This window comes from Gekko japonicus, unplaced genomic scaffold (genome assembly GCF_001447785.1).
Source record: "Gekko japonicus isolate JY-2015 unplaced genomic scaffold, Gekko_japonicus_V1.1 scaffold2905, whole genome shotgun sequence".
Taxonomy (NCBI): domain Eukaryota; kingdom Metazoa; phylum Chordata; class Lepidosauria; order Squamata; family Gekkonidae; genus Gekko; species Gekko japonicus.
This window is the reverse complement of record NW_015164284.1, coordinates 55,675-66,951: the sequence shown is the minus strand read 5'-3', so window position 1 is coordinate 66,951 and position 11,277 is coordinate 55,675. Positions and strand designations below refer to the sequence as shown.

Here is an 11,277-nt window from a genome sequence, read left to right as displayed (position 1 = left end):
AGGAGGGGGGGGGAGAGCTCACCTGCTCCTGCTTCCTCCTCCGTCTGCTGATTGCAGAGCTCCCCCGCCCCCCGCGAGTTTTGCGGGTCTCCTCTCTTGTTAGATATATATATGGTTCTTATTTCTTTTTGTTTCGGTTATAGGTCTGAGAGTTTCATATTCTATGCAAGACCAGTGAGAGAACCAGTTTGGTGTAGTGGTTAAGTGCGTGGATTCTAATCTGGGAGACCCGGGTTTGATTCCCCACCCCTCCACTTGCAGCTCCTGGATGACCTTGGGCAAGCCATAGTTCTGTCAGAGCTGTTCTCTCAAGGACAGTTCTCTCAGAGCTCTCTCAGCCCCACCGACCTCACAGGCAATGTTCCCTCTAAGCTGTGGAGTCTTGTGAGCAAAAATTCTACTTTGTGAGCTACTGGCATTAAAGTTGTGAGCGAGCAATTTGGCTCCTGCATAAATCCGTTTGCTCTGGAGCCCTCCTTCCTGAGCTGAGACAAAAATGTGTGAGCCGGAGGCTACAAAACTGTGAGCTGGCTCACACTAACTCGGCTTAGAGGGAACACTGCTCACAGGGTGTCTGTTGTGGAGAGGGGAAGGGAAAGGAATTTGTAAGTCACTCTGAGACCCCTTTGGGTAGTGAGGAGCGGGGTATAAATCCAATCTCTTCTTCTTCTTCTATGTTCTTCTAGCCATTTATAAAACTTTGGCCATGTGTTCTCAACATCTTTGTTATTTCCTCTCAAAATTCAGGTTAAAGTGTCCATCTCTGCTGTTTCCAGTATTTTATTTATAACTTCTTCCTTTGAAGGGGGTTTCACTTTTTCTCCAGTATTTGACATATAGTGTTCTTGCTGCTGTCACCATATGAGCCAGCCTTGTTTCTGAAGGAGTACCATTCTGGGCGATTCTGCATTGGCTTTCCCCTCCGTTGTTTTACCAAACCCACCTTGGAACAGAAATCCCCCTCTGCACTGCAGGCCGCTTCCACTTTCTTTGATCATCGGGTTTTATGGCACCCTCTACACTGCATGCCGCTTTGACTTTCTTTGATCATCGGGTTTTATGGCACCCTCTACACTGCATGCCGCTTTGACTTTCTTTGATCATCGGGTTTTATGGCACCCTCTACACTGCATGCCGCTTTGACTTTCTTTGATCATCGGGTTTTATGGCACCCTCTACACTGCATGCCGCTTTGACTTTCTTTGATCATCGGGTTTTATGGCACCCTCTACACTGCATGCCGCTTTGACTTTCTTTGATCATCGGGTTTTATGGCACCCTCTACACTGCATGCCGCTTTGACTTTCTTTGATCATCGGGTTTTATGGCACCCTCTACACTGCATGCCGCTTTGACTTTCTTTGATCATCGGGTTTTATGGCACCCTCTACACTGCATGCCGCTTTGACTTTCTTTGATCATCGGGTTTTATGGCACCCTCTACACTGCATGCCGCTTTGACTTTCTTTGATCATCGGGTTTTATGGCACCCTCTACACTGCATGCCGCTTTCACTTTCTTTGATCATCGGGTTTTACGGTACCTTCTGCATAGATTTATGGCTGTTCAGGGGCGATTACACAGTCAGCATGGCCTTGCCCCGGGATATCTGAATGTGGTTTTGAGCCGCACCTTTCCCTCAGGGTTGAGAAAATGTGGCGCGAATGCCAGATGCAGATTCGCCCTGTGTCTGAAATCTCCTGCTGGTCTGTTTATTACCATATTGCGTAGAGAGCATCGGGCGTGCATTGTTTGCTGGAACGTCCAGCTCCCTCTATTCATTCACGACCTTCTCCTACAGGCTGCACCCACACAGGGATGTCTATGCAGCCTAGCCAGTGCAATAAATAGCTTGGGGATGGACGGGAATGGCATCTACACACGGCATCTCCTGCCATCTGCCTCACACTGTCACATCTGCCCAAGAGTGTAGACGAGGAAGAGAGAAGAGATTGGATTTATACCCTGCCCTTCACTACCCAAAGGAGTCCCAGAGTGGCTTTTGCAACTGATCTCCAGCTGACAGAGATCAGCTCTCCTGGAGAAAATGGCTGCTTTGGAGGGTGGACTCTGTGGCCTTGTACCATGCTGAGCCCCCTCCCCTCCCCAAGCCCCGCCCCCTCCTGGCTCCACCCCCAAAAGTCTCCAGGTATTTTCCAACCCAGACCTGGCGACCCTATCTATAAGTTAGTTATAGTTGCTTTGAAAAAAAGTCCTAAGCGGACTACCTGTTGACTTCACTAAATAAAGTACTTTCTTTAGTCCAGCCTGAATCTATTGCTCATCAATTTCATTGGGTGCCGGTAAGTTTTAGTATTGCGAATGAGGGAGAAGCAGTTCTCTGCTCTCTTTGGTGGGCAGCATGTTTAGATCTGAAACTGGGCTATCTGAACGGCCTCATCCCCCTTCAATACAACTAGGGATGCCAGCCTCCAGGAGAGGCCTGGGGATCCCCCGGAATGATAGCTCATCTCCAGGCTACAGGTATTTATTCCCTTGGATAAAATGGATGCTTTGGAGGGTGGACTCTATGGCATCAGACCCCAGGCTCCACCAATGTTCGCTCTATGCTGTGGAGTCTGGTGAGCAAAAATTCTACTTTGTGAGCGACTGGCATTAAAGTTGTGAGCGAGCCATTTGGCTACTGCATCAATCAAGGGAAAACTCTATGGTTTTCCCTTGTATGGTTGTGGCCCCGCCCCCAGCGTGCCCGGCGTCATAACGTCACTTCCTAGTGACGTGCATGCGGTGCGCACGCGCTTTGCACGCGCGCTCCAGGATCCACCTGGGAGTCTCCCACTCCAGAGGTGAGTACTACTTGGCAACCCTATATCCGATGGAGTCTGAGCTTTGACTGTTGAAATCTGGTTGGTCTTGAAGGTGCTGTTGGACTCAAAGCTGGCTCTTCCAGCAAAACAGGATATATTACAGAGGTGGGGGGGGGACTAAAACGAGCGCTCCCCTGAGATAAACTAAAAGGGACTGCTGGCTCTGTGTGAGCCAGAAGCTAAAAAACTGTGAGCTAGCTCACACTAACTCATCTTAGAGGGAACACCGGGCTCCACCCCCAAATCTCCAGCCTAGATCTGGCAACCGTACTCCCCTCATCCCCCACTGATGGCCAACCCTAAATAAGACATCGGCCAAGAGAGTCAGTTCAGTTCACACATTCTGCTAACAGCCAACAAGTGTTCAGTGACAACACACGGGCAAACCAGGCAGAAGTCTCATACTGCTTATCCCTTGAAGTTTTTCATCAGGTTGCGGGAACGAGCCTTCTCAGGAAATGTCTCCCCGGTTATCTAATCTCTTGACCAACTGCCAAATCACATGCAAAATAACTTCCTCTACTGCAGTAAAAAAGAGCAAGAGTCCAGTGGCACCTTAAAGACTAACAAAATTCGTGGCAGGGTATGGCCTTCCGTGACTCACTGCTGACTGAGAACTGGCTCTAGAAAGAAGAGGAGGAGACTGAATTTATACCCCGTATGCTTTCCGATTTCCCGGGGGGGGGGGCTGGGGCTGGGCCAGAGGCATTGCTTTGCTAGGAGCAAGGGTGGCTCCCGAGGGAGGCTGAGCACCTTCCTGAAAATTTCGGCGGGGGCTAACGCCCCACCGCCCCCACGAAGATTACGCCTACCCAAAGGAGTCTCAGAGCAGCTTACAGTCTCCTTTCCCTTCCCCTCCCCACAACAGACACCCTGTGAGGTCGGTGGGGCTGAGAGAGCTCTCTCTCGAGAACTGCCCTTGAGAGAACAGCTCTGAAAGAACTTATGACCGACCCAAGGTCACACCAGCAGCTGCAGGTGGAGGAGTGGGGAACCAAACCCGGTTCTCCCAGATTAGCGTCCACACTGTTAACCACAAGGCATAAGGCAGTGAAGAAACCAAGAGACATATTGAATGTAAATATTTGAGAATCCTCAAATGCAAACAACATCACGTTTGCAGTACATACATCAGATGGGTCAAGTACAGGTGTTGTTAAATATTGAAGTATAGGCCTGGCCAACAGTGATAACCACATTCCCTACATGGAGGAGCGTTTTCACCATTGCAGCTTCCCTCTGCCCAAGGTGAGAAAATACAACTCATATTTAGGGTATATTCACCCAGCTGTCAGCGTCTCACAGTACCCAACACTTCAAACCCGAGATGTTCAAAATGCTCTGAGAGAACTTGTGACTGACCCAAGGTCATACCAGCAGCTGCATGTGGATGAGTGGGGAATCAAACCCGGTTCTCCCAGATCAGACTCCGCGCTCCTAACCACTACACCAAACTGGCTCTCCTTTCCCCTCAACTCTTGACATAGTAACTTTGGGTGGTCTCCCCAGAGTCCGTTCAGCAGACCCCAAGGCCAGAGGGGATGAGGGCAGAACAATGAGGTTTCTAGTTCTTGGTAACAAAAGCATCCGCTCTGGGAACTTGGAAGTCATTTCCCCGCTATACATGTAAAGGAACATTAGAAGCAGAGAATCAAAACTCCCTTCCAACCTTCCAAACAGGTGCAAAACAGAAAGATGATCCCAGGGTGGGACAAGGACTCAAAGCTTTGCTTTAAGGCCAGATCAGATAAGAGGCCAATTGGCGTCCCTGGAAGATACAACTTTAAAGACCTGCAGCGAAAGCAGCAAAGCTCTTTCACAGAAGACACGTCTATGGAACAGAGAAATGGAAGAGGCAGGGCGGGCCCCAGCTTATTTTGCACCCTAGGCAAGGATCCCTTCTGGCGCCCCCCCCCCTTGCGCCTGCCATTTTTCAAAAATAAATGCATTTTAGGAAGAATGAAAAACACAAATAATCAAGAAACTCAGAGTACAGGGCTGGGTGCAGTTTGGCGCCCCTAAGGGCCGGCCTGCTCTAGGCGATCGCCTAGTTTGCCTAGTGAGTGTTTTTATAACTACAGCATGGGGGGGGGGGGACGGACCCTCAAGGCAGATTTCTGACCTAGACGTTTGGGACTGAAGAAGAGAAGAGATTGGACTGGATTTATACCCTGCCCTTCACTACCCAAAGGAGTCATACGGGCCAGAAAATGCGGGGGTGGGGGGAAGCGTGGCTGTTTGCCCTGGGGCAAAATAACGCGCGGTTGAGCGCGCAGACGTCCCGTGGAGGTCCCGTGGTTAGGGGGGAGGTGCCAATCACAGGACAATCCTGCGGCGCTGCAAAGAAGCGGGGCCGTGGGGCAAATGGGGTTGTGTTTTTTTTTTAAACTAAAGTGTGCGCATGCTCCGTTGGTTGCTTGTGCGGATCCGTGGAGACTTGGGGGAAAAAACCCTTTTTGTGAGGGGACATGGGCGGGCGCCGGAACTACCACCGGAAACGCAATCAGACGCCTGCCCATGCCCTGCGGTTTCCGGAAACTAGTACCTCGGAGAGGTACTAGTTTTTTACAGCGCATCTCCGGAGTGAAGCCTCGGGTGAGCCACGGGAGCTCTACACTTCCCAGATGTGGCGGTGAGATCGCGCCCGGAAAATCCGCCTATCTTCCGTCTCTCTAGCGTGCCTAATGCGCCGTGTGACCGCAGCCTCAGAGCGGCTTCCAATCTCCTTCCCCTCTCCACAACAGACACCCTGGGAGGGAGGGAGGCCTGAGAGAGCTCTGAGAGAAACTGCTCTTGAGCGAACAGCTCTGAAAGAACGTGTGACCGACCCAAGGGGAATATATCACACGTCTTCTGCCACAAACTGACAGCTGAAATGACACATTGAAGAGGCTCCAGTTCTTATAGAAGTCTAGCAACAGACCAGGCTTTTATATACAGCTGACAGCACTGGTTACAGAACTCACAGAGAGAGGGAGAGTGTGGTATAGTGGTCAGAAAGCTGGGCTAGGACCTGGGAGAACCACCCTCCCACCACAAAATGGTGGCCAACAAGAGAAAGGGAGCACAGTAGCAGTGAATGCCATGGCGACAGGTGCCCGGGCCAGGGTTGCCAACCTCCAGGCGAGGCTTGGAGATCTCCTGGAATTACAACTGCTCTCCAGACCAGAGCTCAGTTCCCCTGGAGAAAATGGCTGCTTTGGAAGAGGGACTCTATGGTATTCTAGCCTGCTGAGGTCCCTCCCCACCAATGTTCCCTCTAAGCTGTGGAGTCTTGTGAGCAAAAATCCTACTTTGTGAGCTCCTGGCATTAAAGTTGTGAGTGAGCGATTGGGCCGCTGCATAAATTAGTTTGCTCTGGAGCCATCCTTCCTGAGCCGAGACAAAAATGTGTGAGCTGGAGGCTAAAAAACTGTGAGCCAGCTCACACTAACTCAGCTTAGAGGGAACACTGCTCCCTACTCTGTGCCCCCGACACTTCTCCAGGAATTTCCCTAACCCGGATTTGGCAGTCTTAGTGTGGACATTGTTCCTGTCCACTTCCACCCCCCCTTGTTTCCACACCCCCATGCGGATGCAGCCTAGTAAGCAAAAGATTATTACCTTGCTTCCAAATGAAGAAACTTCAATGAAATCTCTAAACTGACCTTTAAAAAAAGAGAAAGCAGAGGCTCTTTAAAAAAAAACAACAAAAAAACCCCCAGTCTGCACACTGCTGACACCGCGAGACAGTGAAATAATTGTTGTGGTATTAAGACGGGTGCATGAATTTGCAGGAACCTAGAATCCTGCACTCTGGAACAAAGGACACAGCCCTGTTCTAAAGCAACAAGTACAGTTGATTTACTTCCTCCTAATAACAGGTTTGACCTGCTCAGAGCAAATACCCCCGTTCAAGAGTCAAAAGGCAGACCTATATGTCAAACAAATGTTGGAAGTGTAAAAAAATGGAATGCTCCTTTTATCATATGTGGTGGCCATGTGACAAGGCAAGAAGTTATTGGGCTGAGATACATAAAGAAATGGAAAAATTATAAAATGGAACTTTAAAAAATAACCTGAAATATTGCTGTTGGGACTTAAAATGGAAGAAGTTAATGTGCAGAAAAGAACATTGATGATTACAATATGATTACAACTGCTAGAATGACCTATGCACAGTGTTGGAAACAAGACTGAATCCCGGAAATTGGGGAATGGATAAAGAAATTAATATTCATGGTTGAAATGGACAAAATGACAAGGAAACTTAAGAACCTTGAGGCAGAAGAATTCTATGCAGATTGGAAAGACTTTAAAGAGTATCTAGAAAAATATTGGGATGTAAAGGACAATTTAATTTGCTTTGACAATTATTGAAAAGTTAATGTTATTAGATGAAAGTTAATTAAGAGAAAATACTAGTAGAAAGAAACAGTACCGGTAGACTATAAATAGAAGATAAGTGGAAAATAGAAAAGAACTAAGATATGGGCTGGAGGTTCGAGCACTGTGGGAAGCCGAGGGGGGGGGGGAGAAGAAAGGATGTATAACAAAAAAGAATATGTTGTATGTTTTAACTAATAATATATCCTAATAAATTGTTTCTGAAAGAAAGAAAAAGAGTCAAAAGGCAGACCTGTGATCCTTCGGAACAAATGCACTAACTCCCTCCCTGCCCCCCTGTAAGCACATTCATTCTGGAGTCCGGGGCGATTCTGCATCTAGCGCTCGCTCCACATTTTCTCAACACTGAGGAGAAGGTGCAGCACAAAACCACATTCAAATACCTCATGGCAATGCCGTACTGACTGCAAAGTCACCCCTGAATGGCCAAAAATCTATGCAGAAGTGTAAGGGATGAGGGCTGAACGAGCCTATAATTTGCTAAGCCCTGATGATTGGAAGGGGGCCATGAGTTTGACAGGATCCATCCTTGGAGGAGGAAGGTAGCCTGGTGGGGGTAATTGCCGGCAGCCACAAGGCTTGGTTATCTCAAGGGAGTGGCAGTAGCCCAGGTTGTTAGATGCTGATTAACCTTTCAGGAGGCACCAGAGTATCCTTGGACATCGAGTTGATACGCTGCCTCTGGAGATGGAACTGGATTCTGTTCTATGGTGATTTACTACTGAACTGTCTATGAGGACTTGTCGTATAAGAAGCTGCAGCTTCCCTTTTTAGAATTGCCAATGTACCTTTGCATTCAAATGTCTTACTGCCAACTGCTCATAGCTTGGATGATTTCTGCACTGCATACATCCTGAGTGTTTGAATGTTTTTATTCAATTAAATGAAATAAGCCTCTTAAAGATATTTGCTGTGTGCTGAGAGTTCCTGTCTCCTGGCTAGCTACAAACTTATCTACTGAAGCGAACCCCAAAGTCGGTTGGACCGGACAAGAAGGTACCATAAAATCCGATGATCAAAGGAAGCGAAAGCAGCATGGAGTGTGGAGGCGACCATAAAATCCAATGATCAAAGGAAGTGAAAGCAGCATGCAATGCAGAGGGGAATTTCTGTTTCAACGCGGGTTTCGTAAAACAACGGAGGGAAAACCCAATGCAGAATCAGCCTCAGACAGCAACCAGAACTGCTGCCTTTAATTCCCCCCCGTGACAATGACAGAGTCCAGACGAACAAATAGGACTCATACTCCGAATGCTTCCTTTCATACAGGAATGGGGAATCCTGCGCCTGGGAAAAAATCCACCTTTACCCTTGACTTTATGACATGGGAAGCCATTCAAACAATGCCTCCCAATCTGCAAATCTATTGTGAGACAGTCCTGAATAGGGCTGCCAACTCCGGGTAGGGAGATTTGGGGGTGGAGCCTGGACAGCAAGGGGTTTGGGGAAAGGAGGGACCTCAGTGGGGTACAATGCCGTAGAGTCCACACTCCAAAGCAGCCATTTTCTCCAGGGGAGCTGATCTCTGTGGTTTGGAGATCATTTGTAATTCTGGGAGAGCTCCAGGCCCCACCTGGAGGCTGGCGACCATCAGAAAGGCCTGACCTCATACTTTCCTGTGTATTTCAGTCAGCTGAACAGCCTCCAAATGACACCCACCGCTGTGTGTACAAAGCCATAGGAAACTTGTTTCATGTACAAACACTTTAAAAAAATTATGCCACAAAAATAATTCTTCACGGTGCCACAAGACTCTTGTGTTAAGTTTGTGTTACCACAAAAACCACTAGGTTTGCATGTGGTGTGAAACTATTTCTTGTTTTCAGAGAAAATTGGTCTCTCTCTCTTTTTCTCTCTCTTTAGGGGCAGCTACTTATTAGCTAATTCAACCATCCCACAAGATTAATAGCAAGCATTTCCTATCCGTCTTTCCCACCTAGTAGCTAGTACATTATTTTTCCTTTGCTCCTTTACTTTTAGATTTACGTAGGGCCCATTTTCCAGGAAAGCAAAGTTTCATGTGGTTCCAATTCAAAATACTTCTTTCTTTCTGTCTTTCTGTCTTTCTGTCTTTCTTTCTTTCTGGAAACATTTGCAGCTAACTTTCACAGGAATGTGGCAAGCACCACAGCTTGGAACCAAATTTTAACAACTCAAAACATGAGACAGGAAATCCTGTTCTTAGTGATTGGAAGCCACCGAACAGCCAGAATGTCCATGTGACTGAGGAAGAACCGTCTGATTCTTAAAATTAGAACTCAAGCCCACGGCTATGGAAGCTTCGATATGACACTTCCATTTAGAATGGAACAAAAAAAGTTACTGCAAATTTAAACATTCTGTGCGTCGCGCATGAAGCGGCCCATCACGAATCAGACCACTGGCCCAGCATGGTCAGTAGAATCTACTCCGACTGACAGTGGCTCTCCAGAATCTCAGTTGGAGATCTTTCACATCATCTCCCCCCTGATCCTTTCAACTGGAGATTCGTTCTGCATGCCAGGCAGAGGCTCTACCTAAAGAGACACAGCCTCCCTCCCAAGCTGCGAGAGGTACGGAAAGAGGAGTCTGGGTTTTTTTGAATGTCCATTCCACTATTACAAAAGCCACATCCTGTACTAGCACATGACCAATAAAAAGAACAGGAAGTGTGCCCTAGCGGTTTCTGAAACTTAAGATGTCAAAGGTATCACAGGACACGGTCATGCACTCAAACCTTTAGAGCCAAGTTCTCCATTTTAAGAAAATCTGGAAGGGACAGTAATCTATATGACACTACGAGAACACACTCAACCATAAAGCGGGTGACACATCTGCTTTGGTTGCTGGACTGGTCAATAAACAGCCGCTGTTCAAGTGACCAATCTCATATTGGTTAAATGTTTTTAAAGCATTCACTTTAAGAGAGTAAATGATATTCTAAATGCCAATAAAAGGGTAAAGGTAAAGGTTCCCTTGCTCGAAAGCCAGTCGAGTCCGACTCTAGGGCTGCGGTGCTCATCTCTGTTTCAAAGCCGAAGAGCCAGCGCTGTCCGAAGACGTTTCCGTGGTCATGTGGCCGGCATGACTAAACACCAAGGCGCACGGAACGCTGTTCCCTTCCCACCGAAGTGGTACCTATTTATCTACTTGCAATTTCTTGCTTTCGAACTGCTGGGTTGGCAGGAGCTGGAACTAGAGACGGGAGCTCACTCCGTCATGTGGCAACTCGGGTCTTGAGCTGCTGAACTACTGACCTTCCACAGCCTGCAGTTCAGCGTCTTAACCACTTGAGCCACCGCAGCTCCATACATGCCAATAGATGAGATTAATTAATTGTCATTGGGAAATTTAACATTTCAAAAGGGTGGTGGCGTTTTGACCTTGCCAGGTATTTGTGAACAATTTTTTCTTTAGCTTTGTATCACAGGAAACCAGTATCAGACTTCAGCTTCTATGTCTCTCTGTAGGAACAGGCTGTGGCTCAGTGGCAGAGCATCACCTTGGAGCGCAGAAGGTCCCTGGTTCAATCCCTGGCATCTCCAGCTGAAAGGACTGGGTAGTAGGTGATGTGAAAGACCTCTCTACCCAATACCCTGGACAGCTGCTGCCAGTCTGAGTAGACAATACTGACCCGGATGGAGCAATGCTCTGATTCAGGCTAAGGCAGCTTCATGTGAACATAAGAACATAAAAGAAGCCAATGTTGGATCAGGCCAATGGCCCATCCCGTCCAACACTCTGTGTCACACAGTGGCCAAAGATACCAGGTGCCATCAGGAGGTCCACCAGTGGGCCCAGGACACTAGAAGTCCATGCTTGTAGCCGCCGCCACCTCCTGTGGCAGTGAATTCCATGTATTAATCATTCTTTGGGTGAAGAAGTACTTCATTTTATCCGTTCTAACCCGACTGCTCAGACATTCCATGGAGTGCCCATGAGTTCTTGTATTGTGAGGGAGAAAAGTACTTCTTTCTCGACCTGCTCGATCCCATGCATAATCTTGTAATCCTTGATAATGTCACCCCTCAGTCGTCATTTCTCCAAGCTAAAGAGCCCCAAGTGCTTTAACCTTTCTTTGTAG

General features: G+C 47.8%; 1 protein-coding gene across 2 annotated transcripts in view; it reads right to left on the bottom strand.

The window, feature by feature from the left end:
• Positions 1 to 11,277, bottom strand: part of LPCAT2 (lysophosphatidylcholine acyltransferase 2) — a 53,290-nt gene that overhangs the window by 39,155 nt on the left and 2,858 nt on the right. The window contains exon 2 of one of the 2 annotated variants that reach the window (XM_015408774.1): positions 6,432 to 6,475. The exons of the other annotated variant lie outside the window; for it this stretch is intronic. The gene's annotated coding sequence lies outside the window, so the exon portion shown is untranslated. The remainder of the gene's footprint in view (positions 1 to 6,431; positions 6,476 to 11,277) is intronic. 2 annotated transcript variants of the gene reach the window in all.